Raw genomic sequence first — 27,216 nt, forward strand, 5'->3', positions numbered from 1 at the left:
ACACAGGAAATGCAGAACATTCCTTATTTAATTTTTTACCTATATAACATTTCTTTAATTATATTGATAAAAACTAAGAATTCTTTTTTGCAAAACTTCATAAAAGCACTAATGCCATAAGATCTTTACTTTTAGTATAGATTTTACATTAAAAACAGAGAAAAACCTATCAATATCAAACGCTTTTGTTTCGTAAAATAAACTTAAATATTTTTATGTATATTTCAATTGAACATATCCTTTCAAATGTTTGTTCTGTTTACATTTTACAATCTTTATTTTTCTCATATATTTTTAAAGGATTTATTCCTCTTTTCATTTTGGATTTTAGCATCTGTAAAATCTATTTATGTATTTTCGTTATAAATTCCATTACATATCAAAATAATTCAGTATTTGTTATAAATTCATTTTTTTCCATTATTTTTTATCTTAGAAAAAACTAATTAAACAATAAACCTTAGTACTTACTAGAAACATGATAATTGACCAAAAAGTCAGTAAATGTTTAGTAATGAAATATTAATGTTCGAAACATGCCCCAATAGCATATCCAAAATAGCATATCCCCTTAAAATTGATTTTGAATTTTCATCATGAAGTTATTTACTCCAAAACTGCCATCTTCACAACTTAACTTTCTTTTATAATAGAATGTGAAAATTTCAAAAATTCTTTAATTCCAATGTGAGAAAATTCTACATGGAGACAAAAATTCTGGTAAAATTACCACACAGTATTTCTGGTAAAAAAAAAAACATAATTCTGATAACAAAAACCAAAATATAAGCTTTTAAAAAAATTAATTTGATAATTTTTCCTTTCATATGGTAGTGGTTTACCGGAATTCGGAATTCTAGTTTTCAAATTAATGGATCTTACTATAAAACATTTAGTACAAAGTACAAAATTGTTAAGTAAATTTAGAAGAATAAATGGTTTTTATGACATGCTTTAAGGCATCATGATGAAATTACCAAATCTTATTACATTTATCAAATTTAATCACATATTATGAAACCATATTTAATTTTTAATTTTACTAAAATCCTCCTCAAAGCACTTCATTAAATATTACCGAGCTTTTAGGTTTTACTACACTCTGTAAAAAAATACCGCGTATAAAGTAACAGCATTTTGGGTAGCCAAACTATCCGCAGTACACTCTGAAAAATTCCGGATCCAATTACGCTAAAAAGTGCTAGCAGTCTGAGTGCAGCATCAGTAAAATCCATTTTTAGAGTCAAATATTATACCGTAATTTTTATAGTACTATTTATTTAATTAGTGTTATTGAGTTAGTTTATGGGAATTATTACTCTAAATATTAGGGTTTATCAAGTATGGTACGGTATGTTCCTCAACATGATCCTGTTAAAATGGATTTCACGATTTCACGTCTACTTTCTATCGTAATTTAATTCCAAATTTTTTACACTGTAGAGCCTGTACATGGTAAATTTTACCATAATAAGGTAGTTTACGTTTTCCTTTTTTTCTCAGAACACATTATCATTTTTTTTCAAACCAATTCCATTGTAATCTGAACTCTTATGTATTTCACAAATTATGTAAAAAATAAATCTTGTTGATGAATAATCGGGTTTCAAAAGTAGCACTCAATGAGTAGAAACAAAAATAAGGTATTACTTTAATTCTTTTATTAAACCTAATCAATAATTTATAATTAAGTACAGTTTTTTAATCGAGATGAACACTATTAACTGGAGAATAAAAATTATCAATAGAGTAAGAAATTATTTTTCTCTGTAGAATAACAGGTATGTATCTTCCGGATATGCATAAATTTTATCAAATTAGGTTCGGAAAAGTGGATAACAACTGAGAATATAAAGGGATTTTCCTCGAATTTCTTGAAATATTGGTATCTTGACGCAGACATTTTCTATAGCTTAGGAAATAGTTTCCTAAAGAAAACCATAAATTATTTTAAGCTGTTAAAGAAAGAACAGTAAAACGATTCTAACGCTCTTTATAACTCCAATGGGAAACATTTAAGTTACGTATCTTAAGTATAATTGCTGTCTTTTGAAAGCTACAATAAAAAGCCGCTTGTCGTTTTAACTTTTTTTACAGTATCTTTACTTAGTACCAACACCGAAATGCAAATGTAAACTTATAAAACTGGTTTATGATTTTGGTTGCCTAATTAGACTTAAGGAATTTTACATCGTAAAATGTAAGTAAACCATCTTCTTTCTTTAAGTTCAATAAATAAAAGGAAACTGGAATTTAAACAAATTGAAATAAATAGCATATTAATATTTTTTTTTACTTCGATAATGTACAAAATTATTTAACATATTTTTTTCCTGTAATAAATTAGACTGTATATTTTACAACACGTTATATTTATTAACTGCATATGTTGATTTAATTCTTTACTTAAAGTTGTGGATATTTAAAGATTGTTTTGCATACTTATTTATGCCATTCAAAAAATGCAGTCATGGGCAATCACAAAAATTAATTAGCGAAGACGATTTTGAATATTATGAACAATATATGTATATAGTTAAAAAAATGCATATAATTTGAAATTTTTCTGCAGTTTAACTAAAAAGTTTGGTTAGGTTCGTTTTTTAAAGATTAATTTTTGTTAAATAATTACAACTGCTTACAAAAAATTACCCCGAGATCCCAAAAGAGCCGTAGAGTTTCAGGGAATAGTGCTCTTGCCTCCAAATGAGGTCACTCAGTTTCAAATCCCAATGGTGGCCAGTCGATACGAAATCTGCTCTTCGCTCGAATCAACCACAGTGATGACGTAAAATATCTCCAGTGGTAGACGGATCATGGGATAGAATCCCCTTGCCGACGGGCTAACCAAGGGAGGCTTTCGTGGTCTCCTCTCCGGGTAACGAAAATACGGGTAAGTTCCATCAAAAAGTCCTCCGCGAAAGCAAATTTCTCCAATACTGTAGAAGTTCCCTTATCATCTGGGTACTGTTCGCAACTATAGGACTAATAAGTTGAACAACTATAATTGTAAACTCAAAACTGGGTCGGCTGTTCAACGCTGGTAATAAAATAAAATAAAAAATATATCCTGAGGGCTAAAATATTTAATCATAATGTCGAGCGTTCGTATGGGCTATTTTTCTAGTATTTCTAATTGCAATAGTATAAATTAATTAGGTAAACTTTGTAGCAGTACATGCCAGTGGCCAATTGGTAACTCAGGATATTTTCAAACTGTTTAAGTCATTTTGCAAATGCTCCTACAAAACTCAGTTTAATAAAAATAACAAATCACGTCAACAATTTTCAAAATGCCGAATTTTCCAATTAGCCTAGCGCATATACAAGAAACATTTCTTGATATTTTGTTTAATGTTACATTTTTCTACAAGCTATTTCAATAAACTAGATTTTCATGAAACTTATAGATGCTTAAACTATACTGATTTACTCAGGGTGTGATACAATTCACTTAGGGGTTTTAGAGGCTTATAAAAAGAAAAATATTACAAATACATCAAGAAATGTTACTTTACCTAATAAAAAGACATCGTAAGTCAAATTCTCGCCACACAACCTAAAACATATCATTATCAATGGTAACAAATGCGGCTGTGATTTGTAGCCTATAAAGATTATTAGACAAACTCATACATGAAGAAAAAATATATAACTAGCAGAAATATTAAATGTATTTTGTTATCATATTCCTCTCTTTTTCCCGCACTCCCTGTATTACTAAAAGTAATACAAATAAGGGATTTTTTTTTCCTTTTAATCTTGTGAAAATTATCACATTCATGGAAGATAGACTTTCAATGAAAATTTTAATAAAAAAAATTAAATACACTTATAATGCGCTAGTAATTAATATATTTAGAACTAACTACGACTTTTATTAAAAAATGAAATCTGAAAATTATTAAATTTAGCAATTACTCTAAATTAAATTTGACAGATACTTTTTGAAAGAAAAATATTGTATTTAGGAATATTTTAATAAGCTGGTTTCTTCAATGAAATCTATTTAATAAATTATCTTTCTCATCTGCAAATTATCATTTCTAAGCTCAGAAAAGAAATAACTTTTTCAATATATATGGCAGCTTGTTCTACATCATTAATGATGATTATGTGATTTAAATTATTAATAAAAGAGTAAGAGCAGGATTTTTGCTATTTTTGAATTAATTTATGCAAATAACTTTTTTAACCATTTTAAAAAAATTATCTCAAGCATTAGAAAAAATACAAACGCTGTGTTATTCCTCTTCTTTCATATTAAGAAGATTGTAATTTATAAAATTGAAAGTAGGAAACAAATATAATTTAATTATACGAATTTACAAATGTTGATTTGAAATGTTGATCAAAAAAGAATAAATTTCCCATTATTCCTACTTATTTAGAATATGCTTTTATTTTTTGAAATATTTTTGTAATTCAAAACTAATTTAATTTTTTTTAAATATGTTCATTTTTGCAAACAAAAATTTTAAGAAACAAGAAGTTGTTTCTCATTTCAGGAAGCAAAATATACAAATGGGCGAATGAAAACAAGATTAAAAAAATTTAACAAAAGAAGAAAAAAAAACGCTGGTTCTCGTAAAAGCTAGCAAATTTTATAGTGCAGGTATGGAGGTACAAAAAAATTAAATACTTAGAATGTGATAAAAAAGTGACACTTTTCAGGTGACTTCAATGACAAAAGTGCCATGGGTTAAGATCAGCTGATTTTGACGGAGAAGCTATTGAAGGCTGAAAACTAATAACTACCGTTTACAAAATGCATCTTAATAATAATAATCATATTTATTATGCAAATTTATTTTGTATGCTATGTCAGTTGTTTAGTGCAGTGTTCCCCAACCCCCGGTCCGCGGACCGGTACCGGTCCGGGGATCAAAAAGTACCGGGCCGCCCATTTCATTGAAACTAAATTTAAATTCCTAGGTATATACCCCAAACTCAAAATATCTGTGCTCCATTTAAAATTTTATTTATTTAAAGAAAAAGGCCCCCCGAAGGTAGTGACATAAATTTTTTAATGTTTGTAATGTATCATTGTCTCCGATTACCCCCAGATGGAAATGTCTCATTGCAACGAAACAAGATCAGGGTTCTCATTGATTTAACGTTCTTGTAAGTTAAAATGTTAAATCACTTTATATTTATTTTTTGGTGTTACTATTTTATTTTAAAGGCATGTTCAAATGCAATTAAATTAAGTCTATTAAATCAAAATAATCTGAAAATATAAAGAATCAACGCCCCCCCCCCCCACCGCAGCGGGCCGCGGCAAAATTATCAAACGTTGACAGGACCGCGGTGATAAAAAGGTTGGGGAACACTGGTTTAGTATATAGAACAAAGTGCAATATATTGTTTTGTATCATGTTTTTGTTTCGTGTATAAAGTAATATTTTGGGTCATTACGTTCAATAGTTATTCTTTTAAATGTAAAAGAAATTATATGTAAAAAATTATATATTTCACAATTAAATTTTTTTTACTATTATTAATTAATATAAAAAATCTATTAAAATATTTTTGAGGGGATTTTTCTGTAGATAAATGAATTTCAAAATTGCGTGCAGAACGTTTTTGTTTCTCTTAAAAAATTATCTAGCTATGGGGAAATATGTAAAAAGTAAAATTAAAATTAAGGGGTTTGGATTTCAAACAGCTCTTATGACCAAACTATTGGGACCATATTTTCTAGAGTGCGGCAACAATTAGTTTCTTGAGTGTAAGTAATCCAAATCCGTCGAATGAAAGGTATGCTAATTCAAAGAACTTACTTTCTATGCCTAATCTCGTAGTTCAAAATATCATCTGCACAAATTAATCAGCACGCTTGAATTCACCCTTTAAACCATTAAGATTGAGTCCTAGAACTCGAATACTCAATCATTAGATCATAAGTTATTCAGAGATTTTTTGTTTTTTCTTCTATTTTTTTTATTTTAACACTGTTTGTGCATGTATGTAATTGTACATGTCTATTACTTGTTGATATAAGCTGTATATGTTGCACACTAGTTATATAGATTGATTTGGACGTCTCTAGTTTGAAAATTACTGGATATTTTTCCTAACGTTTCTTTAAAAACTACGTAGACTGAGTAGGGATAAAGCTGAAATTGTGTATATTATATAATAATAATAAATAAAATATATTAAAATCCAAATAAATTTTCTAAAAGTTCATTGAATTCACCCTTTAAACCATTAAGATTGAGTCCTGGAACTCGAATACTCAATCATTAGATCATAAGTTAATCAGAGATTTTTTTGTTTTTTCTTCCATTTTTTATTTTTATTTTAACACTGTTTGTGCATGTATGTAATTGTACATGTCTATTACTTGTTGATATAAGCTGTATATGTTGCACACTAGTTATATAGATTCATTTGGACGTCTCTAGTTTGTAAAAATTACTGGATATTTTTCCTAACGTTTCTTTGAAAACTACGTAGACTGCGTAGGGATAAAGCTGAAATTGTATATATTGTATAATAATAATAAATAAAATATATCAAAATCCAAATAAATTTTCTAAAAGTCTAAGTAACACTAAAAATAAGACAAATAAATTGTTCCTGTTGCTTTCAATGGTTAATGAAATTGTTGGAGTCAAACATTCCCTGCAGCTTAATAAACAGAACTTTTAGGAATAATTTCCACAATTGCTCCATTAATATTTCTCTTTATGGTTGAACAAATTTAAGTAATCCTACCTCAGCAAATATACGGTATTTAATTGTTTGTCCCCATTGTTCAGAAGTTCACTTCTAAGAGCCTCATTAAAAGTTAAAGACCGTTTATTGAGAAAACTGTTTCCACCGAAGTATAATTTTACTCTCACTATTTCTCTTTTAAAATAAACATTAAGATCTGCATGGGAACTTTATAAGAGACATTAAATTTTAACTATTTGCTTACGAGTGAGGAAGGGGGGCAATATTTAACTTCTGTGAGTAAACGAGAAGAATTTTAGATGGTAGCAAATAGTTAAACACAATGACTTTCACTGATTTTGAAATAACAAACTTTTTAAAAAAAAAATTTTTGAAAATGCTATTTTTTGGCGATGCCAATGACAAAAATGCAATTATTTTAAATGAAAATAAATATAACAATTGAAATTAATATATATTTGAGATAATGTAATGATAAGCTTCTTTTTTAAGCTGTTAAAAAGAGTGCTTTCAAAACTGTTGAAATACATTGGGATTTCCATCTAGTAAGATGTTTCTATGTATCGTGCTGCTTTCTAGTGTATGTACTAACACTTTCAGGTTTAAAATTCTCACTTTTGATGAGTCAACAATCTTTTAGCTATATTTCATTTATTTTAAGAATAATTTCGTCAAGAAATCTCGTGATCTTGTGATGAAACACGGACTCTCAAATGTATGACGAAAATGTTTCCTTAACTTGAAACCACATCGTAGTGCCTTGTGGGTAATTATTAACTAGGATGACGAAACGAGAAAAACAAATAGACGGACGAAAATAAATTGATGAGAGATCAATTTATTTTCCATCAAAGAGATTGATGGGGTCAAGGAGTTGCCCTCGTACCAGGAAAACTTTAGGTTCAAGTCTCGCTGCTTTACGGTTTTTTGTGTGAAAAGAATAGAGCGAAGATGAAAATTGTTTCCATAAAGAAGTGACGACTGTTATTTCGTAACAGAGACAAAAGTTTTGTTCAGAGCATATAACAGGGAAATGGTTTCGTCAGAAACGAAGAAAGCTTGTTAAATTTAAAAATCTGTTCCTTTACTGAACGTCATTGAATATGCATGAAAAATATAGAAGATTGATGTAAAATTGTATAAAAAAAACTTTAAGACACTTTTCTTGCATCGCATAGCAACATAAAAAATCTTTTTAAATATTTAATTGTTTAATAAATAATTGAAGACTTAATTGGGGGGAAAATATGATTTTGAGAATCAAAAAATTTAATGTCAAGTGAATGCTTCAAAATTGGTTATAGGTGTACATGGCATGTATGAAAAATATTTTTTGAATTAATTTAAACTTTAATATTGTGCTAGACAAAAATAAATTGCAAAATATGAACAAGAAAAGGAATGATTAAAATTCAGTTTATTTTGTAAATTAATTCTGTACTTTAAGGTTGCTTGGGGCGAGTGAAATATCGCCAAAAAAGTAGACCTCTGCCATCTTTTTTTTTTCTATTTCATACGATTTTTTTAAATTATTTTCTTAAAAAACTAACCAAAATGGACTTACTCAAAAAATAAAATAAAGGAAGAAAAATAAAAATAATAGATAAAATCTTATAGCTGAATATTCCTGCACCCGGCTAAGTCTGTTAGTTATATCATAATTTCAAAAAATAATAACTATTTAACTATTTTTTGCTCATTTAATAACAAAAAATGGTACCAATCTTTCAGTAACATTAAAAATAAATTTCATTAAATATATTATAATACATAATGAACTAAGTTTTAGCAGTCCATAGCACAAATTTCCTTGACTAAATTTAACTGATTATAAATTTTTTATTTTGTCTAAGTCTGTCAATATTAAATTTATTGCATATTAAAAATTACGAATATCAAGAAAAAACAATGCATGAGAAACTGTTTTCTCGAAGCATTCTGCTACGAAATTCTGCTTATTTTCATTGTATAACATGTACATTATTTCAATACGTATTATACTTAATTATATATTCATAATTTTTTCGTAGCAGGAACAAGTTCAAAAATTATTTTTTAAAAGCGTATTAAGCTTGAACTAAGAATAGATGACAAGTAATAAAACGCATACCAAATAATAAATTCTATTTGAGAAAAAAAAATAGCGTTAGAAAGAGGCAATGATGTTTTTTAAAAACTTATTCAGATGCTCTATATCTTTAAAAAACGGAAATTAAATTTCTAACGACAAAAAAACATGTTTTTAATTAATAAAAAAAAAACACATGTTTCACCTTTTTTTTAAAAAATTCTTGAATTATTATTATTAAATGAACAATGTTTTCTCTGCCTCTCAGCATCAGACTTAAGTAAACTTCAATTATAAAATGCTTTCTCATTTCATTATTACAAAAGAATTTTATTGTGTTTGAATCTGTTAAATTAAAAAATAAAAGGAAATGTTGCGTGTCACTTGTGATATAACCTTAGCTCCGTCTTTTTAAAAGGACGGTCCCTTTCTTTAAAAAAAAGAAAGTAGCAGCAGAAGTGTTTTTTATTAGCCTTTATTTTCCCGAAACAAAATAGTTCTGCCTGTCATTGTGTATTTATAATATAAATGGTCAGATTTGTACTTGATATCATTGGTAATTTTTTTTAAAAGCTACACCGAGAAAAAAAATGTATATTCAAAACTGCCAGCATATGACAAAATTCACCGTGCTTCTGGCTCTATGGAAACACCAACAAATTGGATAATTTTTTCGAAGCGCTTTGGTAACGATCATTGTAAAATTAGCAATAAAATATAGTTAGACTATATGTGACATTTCGTAAATATAGTAAGATTTTTGTTGTCGATACAATGATTAGTTTGTCGATGCGGTAGAATAGTGAGTGGATAAAATGAGTACCAAGCATGCTTGTGAACTACACATTGGCTCCACGTTGGGCTGATCACCTAACCGAAACATCTGCTTTAGGGAACTGGAGCCCCAGAGCACAATGGACAAAAAAAATGATATGGGAGCATTAGGCCTCGGCCCCCTATGGGTTTTTGTATTCTATAATAAATGTGTGATAATAAAAATTATAAGTTTGAATACTAGATTTTTCCCTAAACTGTTACCATAACAACAAAAAAATTACCAAATAATAAGTTTAAAAACCATGTTTTTTAGTTCCTTTAACCATAATTAGGTTTTTTTCACCAGAAATAACATTACCATATATTCAAAAATTTTACCAGAATCTTTTTTTCCGTGTAAAGGATTAGCAGAGATGCCAACTGCTCCGGACAAGCCAAAATAATTAGTAAAACGGTAGATAATTACAAAATAAATTTTACAAATATTTGACTATTTTTGCTTGCTTTTTAAAAGGTATCGCACGTCACAAGTACTATAAAGTGGTGAATTATATAAGCCCACGAATCATTTAGAAATAGTGGCGGATAAAAATCTACTAAATTGAATTTTGTAAACCAAGAATCACAATTAATAAACTACCACTTTAAAATATATATTTGCTGTCCGGAGCAAGTTGGCATCTCTGGATTAGGTAACATGAAGAAATAGATCTAATTAAATAAATAATAGGTAGGTATTTTTCACATCTAAACATCTTTTTGTGCCCGGACATTGATGGAATAAGTAGTTCATTTTTGAAATCTCCTGGTATAGAAGACATAATATCAACAACTAATAATTAATATATAGATTGAATAACATGAATATGCTTTTAAATTAATTTCTAACACCTAAGGTTACTCAATTATACGTAGATTTTCGCTCTACGATACAGATCAAATTTTTACGTGCCCCTAATTTTCTCATCAACAATATTTATAATTCTAAAAGCATCTGCAAGTTTTTACCAATCATGTTCAGTAGTACGTCCAGAAATAATTTGATTCTATGCAAAAACTTTTTCAAAGAGAAGAAAAGAGGAAGAACAGCAAAATTAAGAAATGGGCAATGTGGCCCTAATAGTTTGGTCATGAGCGCGGTTAAAATTTGTACTCTTTATTGTTAATTTTACTTTTTGAGTATTGTGAAATATCTGAAGAATTTATTAAGAGAATAAAAGAAAATTGAGCACAATTATCAATTATAAAAATAGTTTATTAAAAAAAATCCATGCAGAAATAATACTTTTTAAAATTTCAATTAGTAATAGTCGAAAAAAATTTGAAATGTAACGTATGCAAGATTTTACATTATTTTAAAATATTTAATTTAATAAGTCAAAATACAAAATTTGAACGAAACCAGTTAAATATTTCTTGAGAAATCGAATTTTAAATGTAAGACATTTTTCAGACGTTAGAATTCCAAATCCATCGAAAAAAAAGTATGTTTATTCAGAGAAGAAAAAAATTTTTTTGTCTGATTTTTCAATTTAAAATACCATTAGTTATAATTAATTCGCCTATTTAAAGTTACCCTCTTGAGCTACTTAAATTGAGCCCAAGTATGTGGAGATCAAGTCACTAAATAAATAGTTATTAAGGTTGGTTCGGTTTTTTATTGTTTTGCTTTGAACATTGGATGGACTGTGCCTCTGTTACTGACTGCTGTCTGACTGACCTTTGGATTAATTTTCTTTACAAAACTTAAATATTAATTTATTGATATAAGTTTAGAGTAAAATTATTTTTAGAAATTACATTTTATTGTAAGTTACAACATTTTTCTTAAAATAAAATTTTAAAATTTTCCTAAGCACAGCAATTTTGCAATCATACCATATTTAGAGGGAGAACAAACAGTTATTTGTACTAAACATACAAACATTTATAATTAAGAAATATATATAATCTTATTTAATTCGCAAATTAAATTAAATATTTAAGAAATATACAGTGTTTTTCAATTATCACAAAGGAACATCATCTAATGAATGCATATTTAATTATCCCAAACGCAAGTGCAAAGTTCAGTTGCTTAATTAAATTTTACTTTTAGATCAAAAATTCTACAACTTTAACCTTAACATGTTTAATCACTTAGAATACAAGTTTGGCTCTTTCAAACCCCTCTATTCATTTTACTGCGTGATTTAGTCTTATTTATAACCCCGACACTCCTTTTGATTTAAATTTTCTTAATCTTTATTTGCATAACAAAGCCGAATAAATATCTCAAGATATTAGAGAGTCAGGATCTTTTCTCAAAAGTGTGAAAGTATGTTTAAACTCCCAAGTTACTCAGGTAACATGAAATCTTATTTGACACTGTAAAATGAATCACTAACATCGTATTAAGGAATCTTGTCCCCAACCCACTAAGGTAAGCCCTTTGCTCTTGAGAGCATTAATTACTGTGTATTTGTCATTCTCAGAAAATCTAATTAATTTCTAAACCATTTCTAGAAAGTAAGGGGTTTTAAACTGCTGCTGAGTCTTTCATTTCATTTTAAATGAGCCGAAATGCATAAATAATGTGTTTTTATGTTCTAAAAGTTCAAGATTAAGTTGATTTGAGCAAAAAATTTGAAAATGGTAGATTGAAAAAGATTAGAAGTGACGTTTCATTCGATTTAGCAGCATCAGATTGTTAAAAAAAATATTGCAGCAAATGGAGGTTGTTAGTTAAACACATGTATACGTTTAAGAGCATCTTATTTAATGACTTGGCAGAAAAAAATAAATTTTATATATCCCGCTGATCACAACATGTTTAAATTTTGCACTCTAAAATAATGCCTTTTTGCATCTACTTCAGCCAAAATAATTCAATTGATAGTTACAAAATTTACATAAGAAAATTATAAAATATTTTATTGGATTTTTTTTAATTTATTTGCAGGGTTTTACTTCGTTTTGAATAAATCGCATTCGTGTGTAACAATAGAATTTTGACATTCAAATTCCGTCTACTTCTTGGGTATCAAGAGCAAATGTAAATCAAGAACAATAAAAAAAAATTCAAATTTTATTCATACAGCTGATTTTAAAATGCATGGTCATCACAAAATAACGAATTTTAAGGGGATCTAAAATAAATTGCACATCAAAAATTCTCTGCATTTCCCATATACTGTGTGCAACGAGTACAAAAACGTCCTGTATCTACAAAAATATTAGTTTTATCCCTTTCTTGTTTTTAACTTAAAAATTTAAATTGAAGGTAATTCGTTAAAATTTTCCTTATTTGTCTAAAATACTGAGAGGGACTTTTTAACCCTTTGTAAGTTAACAACCTTGATTTAAGAAATATTCACGTGGATGTTAGAATACATCATATTAAGCGTATAAGAAATAATGAAAAAATTAAGATCTTAAAATTAAAAATTTATTGATAAAAAGCATTTGTTGAACATCTCCAATATCGTGAAAAATAGCACAAAAATTCCAATATATTTAAAACTTCAGGTGAAAAATTTTGAAATTGTTGTTTTTATGGTAACAAGGTCTCACACCACATTTTTCAATCCCTCCTTAGCCAAATATACAATCAAGGGGATTGTTGTAAAAAAATTGTATATCCTGCAATTATGTCGTGGAACAATTCTTGGTAAACGCATTATAATATTGGCAGCTGCACCAAGACTTGGTTCCCCCGAGTTTGCAATATTTTCTTTACCTGAATTTAGTTCGATTTTATAGGTAAATCCACCTCATTATACGATTGAATTTTCATGTATGTTGCAGATATGTAACCTGGTGATGCAAAGGATTAATTATTGAGGGAATTTTGAATTATTGAGAGGGACATATACCCAACGTACCTTGACAGCCTAAGACAAGTTACGACAACAATAAGTTATGACAACACTGTTGGACTAATTTGGCAGGGTAGAATGAAATCATGAAAACATTTTAAATATTATTTCAATACAAATTCATTATGAGACGTATAATATTAGGATTCTAATATACATATGATATCAAGCATTAAGAAGGGATCTTTGAACGAAACTGTATATGTGGATAAAAAAAGGAATTTGGCAAACTTTGTTTGCCATGCGTTGTATTTGGCATCTGTCATATTATTTTCAATCGAATGATTAACTATTACAGTATAAGTTTTTTGTTCGATGATGCAATTTTTATATTCGAATTCATGGGAGATTCATGGTTTCGATTTTGAAACCTGCTCTCTTTAGTTTAAAATTTTACTTTTAAAAATAGTTAATTTTTAATCGCAGAATGTCGTGAAGATTTGCTGTAGTTGTAGTTAATTTGCGTTTCACTACAACTGAACAAAGGTCTGGGAAACATCCCTACGGATGATTCAAAAACATCACAATTTTGATCCTCTGCAAAGGGGATGGAAACCCCACTTCGGTAGCCTGTCGATCTGCTCAATTTACGGTCGAACAGTTAGTTTATCGAAGACCTATACCGCACATTCTCGGTCCCTTTGTAGACTGATTCAAGTGGTCAAACACCGGCACACTGATTGCAGCCAGTGATACTTGACTTCTGTGTTGTACTGGGAACCCTGTCTTAACAATCAGTCCACTGCGTTACACATGTTGTGAAGAAAAAGTGTAGTTGTAAATTTGATTTTTATTTTAAGTTTTTTTTAACATTCTAAAAAATTGAAAAAAGCTTTAGAGTTTTTTTATTCAGAAAAACTGTTGTATTAAAATTGTATATTTGGTGTGTCAAAAAAAGCTTATTTTGACGATATTATTTTAGAATAAACATTATCGTTTTAAAGATAACCTTATACGAAATAGAAAATAAATATAAAAATAGAAATAGAAAGCATGATCCGAAAATTGCAAAATTTTTTATTTCAAAATTTGTAATAAAATTTGAAAAGTTAGTTTCAGACATATGGTTTTGAATAACTAGTTCATGTTAAGCATTTTTATTTGTTGCTAATGTTAAGATAGTTTGACGTCTATAAATCAGATTTTGCATTCTATTAAGATAAGCCAATTACATTCTAATAAAAAATCAATCCTTTGGGTGTGACATAAAAAGAGACAATTGCAAACAACTCTCTGTGACCTTAAAGAGAAATCTTTTCTGTACGAAAAACAAAAATTAAAAACGACTCTGAGATAAAAAGCGAAAAAAATAACGAATTAAATAAAAAAAAGTGACGAAGAAAACTCTTGTCAATTAAACATACTTAGGCGTCAAATAAGTTTATTGAACTTCTCAGAAATAAAATTAAATTCGAAGCAAAACTAAACACTATTTCGGATTGCACTATCTTAATATAAAATTAAATGTTGAAGAAAAAACTAGCCTACAATTAAGTCCGCATCCTTAAATGTACGTATATTTTATTGCATCTTTTAATTATAGTAAACAAAGCAGTATTTTTTAATGTTTTGCAGAGAGTTATTCTCTCTAAGCTTCGTTTTAAAGGCATTCCATTTCTTTTAATATTTTCGCGTAGTAGTCATTATTCTTCTAAAACTTTTAAATCCCAGGCATCAACTTTCATACATCAGCACCATTACTTATTGCTCCCTAAAGTAAAGTGCACTAAATTTTCCTCAAACATACATAAACCACTCTGAAAATGTATCAGTTTCTAAGATCTAAATTATACTTTTTCATTTAATCCAATATTCCTTTTTATGAAGACAAATCCTCAACCGTTTTATTAAATCTCTTGTATCTCTTTGACAAGTATTACTCAGCGGGATAAGCAATAACAACTTCCATATGGCTCAGATGCTTGGGAGAATGCAGCATTTTGATCGATATTTCAATTGTCCCGAACAGATACAGCTGTTTCTTGACAGTCCCACACTATATAAGGGGCGCTGCTTCCGTTAAACTGGTTACTCTGTAAATAGGAATATGATTATATTCTTCCTGAAAAGATCTCATAAGTTTCGTGAAAGTATTGGGTCGCTTATCTTATTTATCTGCTTAGTGTCGAAATTGCTTTTGTTGATGAATGCGAGTATTTATTCTTCCATGATTTCTTTTCATAGACTTTTTCTAAAAGAGATTGCTTTAATCAAAAAAAACTGCTTAAAATTACAGTTGTTACTTCCGTATATAAAGTGTCCCATGTAATTTATCAAAGCAATATATTAAACTTAAGAAAAAATTTACTTAAGAAGACTTCAATCTGCAGTATTAGAAATTTTTCAGAAAAAATGATTAAATAACAATTAGATAAACTTATTATATCAAATCATGTTCAACCAAAATAGTCAAACAATCATAAAAAAATTATATTCAAGTTTTTCACTGTGATAATTGTTTTTTTGACTGTTTTCACTTAATACTGATAAACAATCAGAATTTTATGAGCGCCAACTAGAACCACTTTATGAAGACTTAAGTTCCTTGATGTTGGGTACATACTATAGCCGAGGGAAGTTATTTGTCAAAATCATGGATGTCAGAATGTTGGCTCGAATTCCAACGTTGACAACATATTTCTTCCATTCCTTCAACACACGAGGAGTTTCCAATGTTCTACACTCCTCAAGCGGTATCCCTGGACTATTAGAAAACAAAACTCTTATCCACGTTTAGATCGCAGCATCATAGACTTGCTTAACACAAAGAAAATCTAGTATTTCCTATCGCTCACGATAGATGGAACCACCAGATAAACTAAATAAGCTACAGTCTATCATTCATTTGATTAAAAACACAACTCAAGTATAACCCAACTTAAATATCCATTGCCTAACGAAAAGCCTAACATAAAACTCCAAAGCATGGCGTATTACTATTTGTTTATACAAATAGTAGTACACCGTGCTCCAAAGTATAGATTAAATTTTCTTTTTATGGTTTAGATGTCATTCTTGTTGTCAATACTGAGTAGTTTTACACTTACGGTTTCTGAACCATCACAGTTCCAAATGGTTTCAAAACCATAAAGGTAAAAAATTTTCCTAACCGGCTAACTGGATGAACAGAATGCTGCCGGTTGTTTTACTGTAATTTTAGAATGAATGTTTCAACAGTTTATTAAGTAAAGTTTTGAAGGTGTTTAAAATGTATTAAAAGGTATGTAGCTCAATATTCAACTTATTACTAAATTAAATGTTCTTCCTAAAACTTAAAAAAAAAAAAAAAAAAACTTAAATTTCTAAAAAAGATTTCCAAAACCAAACTAAACCGAAATTTCCAAACCAATTTTCATGGACCGAAATTTTACGATGTTAAACACATTCTGGCAAGTTTTCCACATACATAAATGAAATTTTTTTTATCAAGAAAGGACATTGCAGTGCGGTTTCTCTAGTTAATTGGCAGCTAACTTTCAGGCTTTGGGATTACAATTACTTGTCCCCAGCATAACCTGAGCGATCTCCAAAAGTTTATCTTGCAAATCAATAAAAAATTGGAATAACTATTAAGTCACTATTTTATTATCGGAATCATTTCATAAAATGAAATAATAATGTATTGCTCAAAAATTCAAGTAGGAGTTCTATTATTGGGAAAAATAACTACTATTGGGATCATGTTTCCCAGATTACTAATTAGCATATTTAAGGTCACCCCCTCAAATGATTAAGATTTAGTCCTGAAATGTGAACATCCGATCATAAGTTCGAAAATTATTCAAGGTGGTTCTTTTTTCGTGCATCGTACAACGTTGCTTCATAATGTATTTTTGCCTAATATCATCAGAATTAGGGAAAAAAAACATACGATATTTTTCACTCACTTTTAAAAAAGTGCATATTTTGTTACTGGATAACTCATATATTCTTCATATACTTTAACGCTAATATTAATACTTTAAATAATTAAAATCGAAACAGAAGTATCCTTTGCAAACTTGAAAATTACTTGCTTTATTCTTTTGTGGTATTTTGTAAATAAAACTCTAACCACATTCGTTTCAAATAAAAAGAAATGAAGATTAAGTTTTGAATGCGTCCAGATAAAAATAAAATGTTTTATTAAAGAAATCTTGAATGAACAAACACAATTACATTTTTTAAACAATTAATAACTTATTATCGATTATGCAACTAATGACAATTTCATATAATGTTAGATAAATTCGATTTTATTTTGCACTCATTTTAATTTTTTCTAGAATTTAAAATTTTTTGTCAACTTTGTTTATTAAATTACAATTTAGATAATTCGAAATGTATGGAAATGTGATAAGATTTTACTCTTATTATCCCAACAAATTAGGAAATTTTTCTACTAAAGGATGTAATTTTTCAAAGTTAGGTATTTTGAAGATTCATCATTTACTTGCATTAGCTTCTGCAAAGCTGATGTGCTAAGATACGGAGGATACAGAGAAATACAAATTCTATAATAGTCCACGTAACCTTCGGATATCTGCATCATTTTAATTTTTCTACAAATTATCTTCATTTACCAAATTAACTTTAAGATTTTCTGAACCGCAATTATGCCAACTTTTCCAATTCTAAGAATCTTTTTACCAACTTATCCTTAACTTTTTTAGGTTACTGGGTTCAAAATATTACCGTAATATTTGAAAAGTTACAATTAAAATAACGAAGAAAATTAAAAATACTTTTTTTTTCAAATTATTAGTTATTTACTGTTTTCTAGGTCATTTCCAGCCTATGAGCATAATTTCAAAATATTACAACATTTTTTTACATAATTTCAAAAATATTTTGCATTATTTTTAATGTAATAATTAAAATATGTAGCGCATTTTTAGTTTACAACAATTTCAATAGGAGCATCTAACACAACATTGCTCTTTTAAAGTTGCAATTAACCAGCATGTTAACTTATCTTTAAAAAAAAAGGACGCCATGTCTTTTTTCCACAGAAAAAAAGGTTAATACTTAAGTTTCCATGAGAAGCAGCGTTTGTTTTAATAAAGAAAGGTAAATGTATAAAGTCTGTTCTTAATTTTAAATTTAAGAAAAAGAAATTAAGAATAAGTTTTATTTAGCAAGTGGAACTATTTCAAAATATCATTTTGAAAATTTCCATTTGCCTGTTATTTTCATTTTTATTCACCTGTCATTTTCTTAAAAAAGACAATAAGCTTTGTTTACTTAGATAATATCAAATTATAAATGCATATACCTATCTCTATCTTAGGAATGAAAAATCCCATTTGTTTATAATGTTATCATGCGAAACTAAAGAACAATGTCTTACAATGCCTTGCATCTTTTCAGGGATATGTAAGACATTGTTCATTTCATCTCAAATTCATTTTTGTTTACATGAAAATACCCATTAGTTTAGCAGAAATGCACGGGAATAAATTTCCTAGAAATATAACATATTCATTAAAATGCTCTTTTCCATGAAATTATTTCCCAGGAATATTTTTAAAACACTTTTCAATTAGCACTAGGTTGAAAATATTTATTATTTTCCTTAACCAGAAGTACTCATATTTCAAAAGCAAATATTTTGGTTTCTACTTTTTTTTATCCAAACAACGATACTTCATCATTCTTTTCTTCTGTAATCGAATATTGTCTTTTATATAAGACTCAGCAACAAGGGAATGGAAAGATGAAGTACCCTAGCAGAAGAAGATAAAAGACCACAAGCGATGCATTGAAAGTACTATCTCTAAGAAATATAGATTACAACACTAAAAGCAACATATTAGAAACATATATTTTTCAGAATCTTGTAAATTGAATGATTTATGGTTTGCTTCATCAAGGATTGGTTTAATGTCTTATTCTGTATGAAATATACTTTTTAAAAGTATTATTTGTACTTGTACAAATGGCAATGCTTTCCATCCATGCGATAAAAACTGTAACAAAATGATAACGAATTGTCTTTAATGATATTTGTAAAAAATAGCCACTTTCTTCATGTAATTTCTTCTGACCTACAAGTTGACGTATGCCTGTTTAGGCAGAGGGGGTGCGATTGTTCTTGCTTTCCAGTGGCGTCATATATAGTAAAGATTCGGCACAATGATAGGGAATATTGTTCTTCATTTGCACGGAGGAAAAAATTCTGGTAAATATACCGTACTTTATGGTAATTACATTTTCGGGGGAAAAAACATAACTCTGGTTAATAAAACCAAAATATACTGTTTTAAAATAAGTAATTTGATAATTTTACCTTTTGCTATGGTAACGGTTTACTAGAAATACCAGTTTTCAAAAGTACAGTAACATTATCAGACATTTAGTAAAAAATACAGAAGTAAATTAAACAGGAAAATAAATTTTTTTAAGCCATGCTGTTAGATATGATTAATTTTATCCCATATTTTAAAAATATATTTTATTGTTTATTATTGCAAAAAATCATGACTAAAAGTTTCGGTAAAAATATAAAGCGTAATATATAATATAAACCGTAATTATATAAAGCGTAAAATATTCATTTAAGGCAAAGGAGTTTAATTAAACCTTGTTAATATATAGCTATATATTAACAAGGTGATACAGTTCCAAAATATCGAAATGTTTTGAAATCAGTTATTTCTAGGTATTGGATCTAATATTCTTTTATGAAATAGTTTAAATGGTATAAGATCATCAAAAAATTAAGTTAAACATAGTAAATTATTATAAAAATTAATTATTAATTTCAAAAAAATAATTTGCCCAATGATGGGAGAAAACAAGGGAAACCACGATAAACCAATGGAATGTAGGTGTACATTTGCTAGACTAGTATACAAAAATAAAGTCTGAAATTTGCAAAAAATAATTTTAACTTTTGACAGTCATCGCAAAATTTTGTGTCACTCAAGTAAAAAAAAATAAATAAGTAAGAAATCACGGAGGCTTCGAACTTTAATGATCAACTACATGATTGTGGCAAAATGATCAACACTGATCACAGGCCACCTTTACCTCCCAGACAAGTGGGGATCCCTCGATCTCAAGCTGGGTGGGCTCGGTATAGATGGGTCACAGCCCACCACTATTGATCAAACCACCATCCATAACAAGGACATTCCAGTTGATTGATTGATTTAATGGAGGGTTTAGGGGCACAAGGTCCAAATGAGGACATGCTGCGCCAAACCATAAAGGACATTCCAGTGCCTTAACCATTGAAACATTGCAGGCTGTGCCATTACGTGTTAGCATAATCTTTATTGTATCAACTTTTGCTTTGAAATGCCCTGTATAAATAGTGCGTCACCAGGGTACAAAAGAAAAAAACGCGAATGATTGCGATTAAATTAGCTTTGAAATCAACTTAACGAACAACATCAACACTTTAAAACAGACTCAAACTATCTTGAATTGATGTTTTTCATAATCAAAATTATATCCATTATTTTCGCTGAAAAAATATATTATAAAAGGTATTGGGGTAAGTTCATTAGTTTTAACTTTCTTACGGACAAAATATTTTAGATATGCTTGGAGTGAACCGAGATTCACTCCAAGCCTTAACCTTAATGTCTTGACTTATTTGAGGGTCTAGATTGATCATTAAATATATTTTGTATTATTACTAATTTTATTTATAGTAATGCATAGCAGTACAGAAATTAAAACAGAAACATACGGTTTTGTTCCATTTGAAATAGTTTTTACTTAAATTAAATAAATGTGTGGTATTGATTCAATGTGTTCCTATTTGTGCTTAAGTAACATATTTTAATAAGTCTTAATATGATTTTATGAGTATTTTAATATATTTAAAACCAATTCAGTATAAGTTTCTAACAATTTTCTCTTGATATCAGCATTTTTGAAAATATTCTACTTTGATAAGATGGATTTAGCTATGCATATCATAATAAAGATTCTATTTCATATAAATCTGGAAGTAGCTTTTAACGTCAAACCTTTTCTGAATAAATTTGCATAGAATTTTCTCTTTTAGATGATAGTGTCTTACTTGAAGCTAAGTTGGCACTTCTCGTAAATCATTCAGTCTGCTGCTATTTTAATTATTCGAATAATGTAGTATTTTCAGCACATAAGGTTAAACTACATTTTGTTTAAAAAGCAATTTTAATGTTTTTCTTTTTTAAATTTTTATTAAAATTCATGAAGTGGTCTAGATAGAAGATAAAGCATTGATAACCGCTCAAACTAAAAATATATAAAATATTTATTCCACAAAAAAGCATATGCGATTTCCTATTTTTTGGCATAATTTCCCTTTATGCTTTAAAATTTAAAGCCCAAGTCGTTGAACTTAAGAGCCTCAAATCCTTAAGCATTTTACCTTATTATTTATCCTTAAGCAATACTTAAGCCTTTATCAGCTTACCGTAATTTTGCCGCAAAACATGGCATGATTTTTCATCCATTTCATGTATTTATACTGCACTGTTAAAAATGTGGTGTAATATCTCTCCGAATTCGACGTTGAACAGCCCTAAAAATTGTGATAATGAACTTTTTTTTAAGTTATTACCAAATCAAACGTTGTATGATTAATTGGTGTATGAAATCTCTAGATACCTAAAATGTAAAAAAAAACTTTACACCGAGATTACGCAACTTCATACCATGCGTTAAATATTTTCACATCGAAAACTTTAGCGTCGGAGCATTTTGGACGTCAATATAATTATAATTAGACTGAATAATCCTTAAGTATCTGTAAAACTTTATTAAATAATGCTATAATGCATAATTCTCATCCGTTTTTGATCTGTTAAGACTAGTTCGAATTCGTCGGTAATTTAACAGGTTGACAGTTGTTTGTGGTTGTCTTCAATACTAATTTTCATCTACAAAACCTAAAGATTTCCGTTGAAATCTATGTGCATGTTTTAGTTGTGTAATATGGATATTTATATTTTAATTAAATTTCTGTTATTTATATTAAGCAATTTTATAATGTATAATTATCTATACTCCTCAGCTCTTTTAAGCCTAATTCGAATTAGTCTTAATATTATGTAGGAGCTGGGGGTATGTTTGATTTACCAACCAATTTTTTTAAGAATGAGTTTATGTGTGCGTATGAAACCTAAACTACTGATTCTCATTTTAAATTGCTACGTAAAACTAACATTGCTAATTTTTATGTATGTATCATATCCGACTGTACTTTCAGTATAAATTTTAGTATTACTGAATAACAAACATGTGGCAGTTACTTTATAGCAAGTTGTTTAATAGAGCATTCTGGGCGTTTCAGTGACCCAGAACTATCCTTGGATTTTGGTGTTGTAGAGCTTTGGTGTAAAGCAATTGTAACTATTTTAGGTGTTCAGCCATACGAAACATTTTTACAACGTAGGCGTTCGGCAGAATTCCATATTAAAATTCGACAAATATCAAATATAGCTGATAATTTGTAAAATTGCAAAGACATTATGGAATACCGATGTTTCATGCATTGCTAGTAGCATTTATAAAAACCTTAAACAGCATACTTTAATTCATTTTTCAAAATAACCTTTGAATTTTAATGAAACGAAGGAATTAACGTTTCTTAAATGCAAACTTTATCAAAAACTTCTTATTAAATTATTAAATCATTACTGAACAACATTGCGTAATCATGTGCAAATCAGAATGACCTATACCAGCACAATTAATAAAGCTAAAATAATTCCAATATCTTTTTTATTTGTTTATTAATGTATTCTATCCTTTCCTGTGACATTTCATTATTAGAAGAAGCAAAACAATGTTTAAGTAGGTCTTCCCCTCAAAACAAAGCGTAACTGTTTCTATTTTCAATATCATTTGGAATGATTCTGCTGCTAGAAGCCAACTTGTGATTTTCAAAATTTACCACAATCAAAAAATTTTTTTGGTACTTATACTTTCTGAAACCCTCTAACCCAGAATTTGGCAGAAATGAAATCGATTAAATTTTTCGTTTAGAGTAATCAATTAATTGTAATCATGGATACAAAATACCATGATTACAGCTGTAATCGTGATTACAACAAACAATTACAGTAATCATATCCTCGTAATCGGGACTACAACTTTAATTACAGCTTTAATCGTGATTACAATAGTCGATTACAGTAGTCAATTACTTGTAATCGCGATTACAACTTTTAAAACTTTTGATTACAGCTGTAATCGCGATTACAATAATTGATTATAGTATTACTCGTAATCTTGATTACTATTCACCAAAACTTTGATTACAACTGTGATCATGATTCCAAGTAATTGCAATTACAAGTAATCACAAAAAAATCGATTGCGATTAATTATGATTACAAGTAATCAAAATATATGATTACAAGTAATTGTGATTACTTGTAATCAAACTATACGATTACAAGTAATTACGATTGTATACTATATGCAAATACATTATACTATACTATAGATTGTATACTATATGCAAATACATTATACTATACTATAGATTGTATACTATATGCAAATACATTATGTAAGTATGTATGGGGTTACATATTTTTATGTACATAGAATGTACGAAGGAATGTTTGTAATCATGATTACAAGTAATTGATTACTGTACCTAAAAAATGTAATCGATTACATTTTTGCTCTACTCTGATGTAATCAAAAATTATGATTACTTCCATTCGCGATTACCTGTAATCGTGATAGCAAATAATTGATTGCTTAGCAGTAATTATCTGTAATCAATTACAGTTGTAATCGATTACTGTAATCGACGCCCAACTCTACTCTTACCAAATTATAAATTATCTTTCCACAGTATTGAAATTTTAACTGCACTTAATTGAGGCAGATTTAATACGCGCTAAATGCAATATAATACATTATACCTACATAAAAATATGTTTGGTGCCCTTTGAAAGTGCTTCAAGTACCACAGTACTAGTAGTGCCTGAAACCAAAATTAACGAATCAATATTTGCGTTCTGTAAAATAGTTATTGATTTTTACTTTTCTAAGCAAATTAGTATCATTTCTCTATTATTATTACTTTTTAGTACATAGAATAATTTTTATTTCAATTAGTACCTATTACCAAAATTAATGGACCATCAATGGCGTCAAAAATAGCATGGTGATTTCTTACTTCTCTTCAAAATGAAACAAACCTAATGGAGAAAGTGCCATTTCTATATTAATTTTGTTTTTTAATACGAGCTTGCAATTTTTTGTTTCTGTTATCACTTATTAGCAAAATTAATGAAGTATCATTGGTGTCAATAATAGTTTGGCGACTTTTTACGCATCTTTTAAACGAATAAGTACTATATCTATATTAATTTTGCTTTGAGTACATAGCCTTTTTATATTTCAGTTACCAGCTATTACCAAGCAATTATTGACAAGACATCAAAGGCGCCAATAATGGTGCAACGATTTTTACCATTTTCCTAAATGAAAATGTGACTTTTTTCTAATAACATTGTTTCTTAGCACAAAGATTCCAATTATAACTTATAAGAAAATATAATTAAACATTACTGATATTAGTAATAGTAAGGTAATTTTATACTCTTCTCTTAAAGAACTTGGTACCAACTCTCTATTAACTTTGCTTTTTAATACATAGTTTTTTTAATTTTAATCAGTACTTACTACTTAAATTACGCAAACATTATTGCTGTCAATAATAGAACAGGGAGTTTCTTACTTTTCTCCTGAAGGAATTAGCAATATTTCTCCAATAATTTTTCTTTCCAGTACATAATTTTTTTTAAATTTCAAATATCATTGATCATAAATTACTTACTTTTACAGAACATCTATAAGCAAAATAAACAGTAATTTGCTGACGTAGATCGCCTATGCTACCACTTTCACCTTGATCAATGAGTTAATCTGACATAACGAATAGAAAATAACAAAATAAGTATAACATGCAACAAACTCCTATTTCAGTTAATAAGAGCTATCCGCTAGCAATTATCACTGATGTTAATTTCAAAATATATTAAAAAATTAGAATCATTTGCAGTGCAATTTTTAATAATGACTAGTTCTAAATCAATGAAAAATTATCATTTTTTAAGCGTTTCTCTTTTATTGAAGTTATACTTCTTATGCGACTTCCAACAAGGTTACGTTAAACGTTTAACGCTACATTTTTATTGGCCGGGAAATCACGTGGTAGGATCCAGTTTTCCCTCATTCATTTCCATATTGTTTTGGTTCTCACTAGCATCAAAATAAAAGTCATAAAAGTATTGTTTTTCTATAAATATTTTTTAGTTTGATTTGATACACACATAATTTAATAGGATAGTATTTTTTATTTTCAAATTTAGTGGATAACAATAGTAAAAACTGAGTGAAAACAATCCCACGGACAATGCGACGGATTTAAGGTTATGTCAAGGTACGTCTCTTGTGAATATCAATTGATTGTTAGGTTTTCTCTTTCGAAATTACATTATGACGCATTCACATGCATTATTAATACAAATACATTTTCCAGGGCGAGACGATGAGGCAACCACAAGCACTTCCACTGGTTCAAGAGGTTCACGAGGGAAAAATGCACAATATTACCGTTACTTCAGAGCACGGAAGCGAGCGGAGCAGGAAAAAGAGTTGTTGAATCGAACTAGTGATCCTTCTACGACTGCTGATTCTTCTACAATTAACGTCGCAGGTTACGAAGTTTAACTTCTTCCACGCGGAGGGACTCCACGCACTATTTTTTTTTTTAAAAAATCGAGGGCTAAACGCGTCTTCTTCATCACCAGTTTAAATTTTAGAGAGCTAGCATAAGTAGTTTTGAAGTTATGAAAGAGAAAAATACACACAGACTACTTACTTCATTATTTTATTATCAATGACAATGGGCACAATATACAATGCCTTGGGAGGGCATGAGACATTTTCAGAATAATACTCATAAATCTCTCTCTCTGTCTCTAACTTTAGGTAATCAGGATTTTGAATATTTAAATTATCAAGTAAAATTACATTGCTGAATGAAATTAGATTATTAGACGATATTATATCATTAAGCGAACTCAGTGAAATAAATTCGTTTTGAATATTCTATTGACTATTCCATGTTATTTAAGAATGAAGAGACGGACAATCGCTCGAAAGACGGGTATATACTAGCATTTTGGGTATCATACGCTTCCTATCATCCTCTTAATATCAACTTCAAGCTTAAAACATTAATTCAGAAACCCGTAGATTTCTGACAAAAATCAGTTGTTAATTCCTTTTGTTTCAACAAATAGAATGCAAGCGCTAAATAGTATAATAGTTCGTTAACTATTATACTGTGATCAAATTTTACAGGTTAATTTATTACATAATTTCTTTCTATGAAATTTTAATTAAAACAGGAATTTTCTTTTAACAAATCAAACAAATTCTATAATACTGTATAAATTCTATGATACACTCTAATACAACAAAAATCGACGCACCAAGAAGCAATCATCCGATTGCTTTGAAATTTCGTATGCATGAATGTTTTGAATAGCCTGAATGATGCCGTCTGGAATGCGGCTGGAATGATGCCGTCCTGACGATTATCGAAGACGTGTTTGGAGACGCACAGGGCAGAGGAGGGATCCTGCCTTCACTATTGCACGCCACAAGAGCCCTCAACAAGGCATTATGGTCTGGGGTGCCATTTCCTTTGACAGCCGGACCCCTTTGGTCGTCATTAGAGGTACACTTACTGCATAACAGTACGTCGACGACATCCTGAGACCTGTTTTGCTACCGTTCCTTTTGCTGCGCCCTGGGCTGGTTTTTCAGCAGGACAATGCCAGACCACATACGGCACGTGTTGGTATGAACTGTCGGGAA

The 27,216-nt window shown here is 28.8% G+C and overlaps 1 protein-coding gene across 2 annotated transcripts in view; it reads right to left on the minus strand.

Annotated features, from left to right (window-relative positions):
- The window catches only part of LOC107441317 (uncharacterized), a 206,085-nt gene that overhangs the window by 168,623 nt on the left and 10,246 nt on the right, over positions 1-27,216 (minus strand). The gene's annotated exons all lie outside the window — the stretch shown is intronic.

The sequence above is a fragment of the Parasteatoda tepidariorum genome, chromosome 6 (genome assembly GCF_982258835.1).
Source record: "Parasteatoda tepidariorum strain Cologne lab strain chromosome 6, Ptep-v5.0, whole genome shotgun sequence".
In the NCBI taxonomy this organism is placed as follows: Eukaryota; Metazoa; Arthropoda; class Arachnida; order Araneae; family Theridiidae; genus Parasteatoda; species Parasteatoda tepidariorum.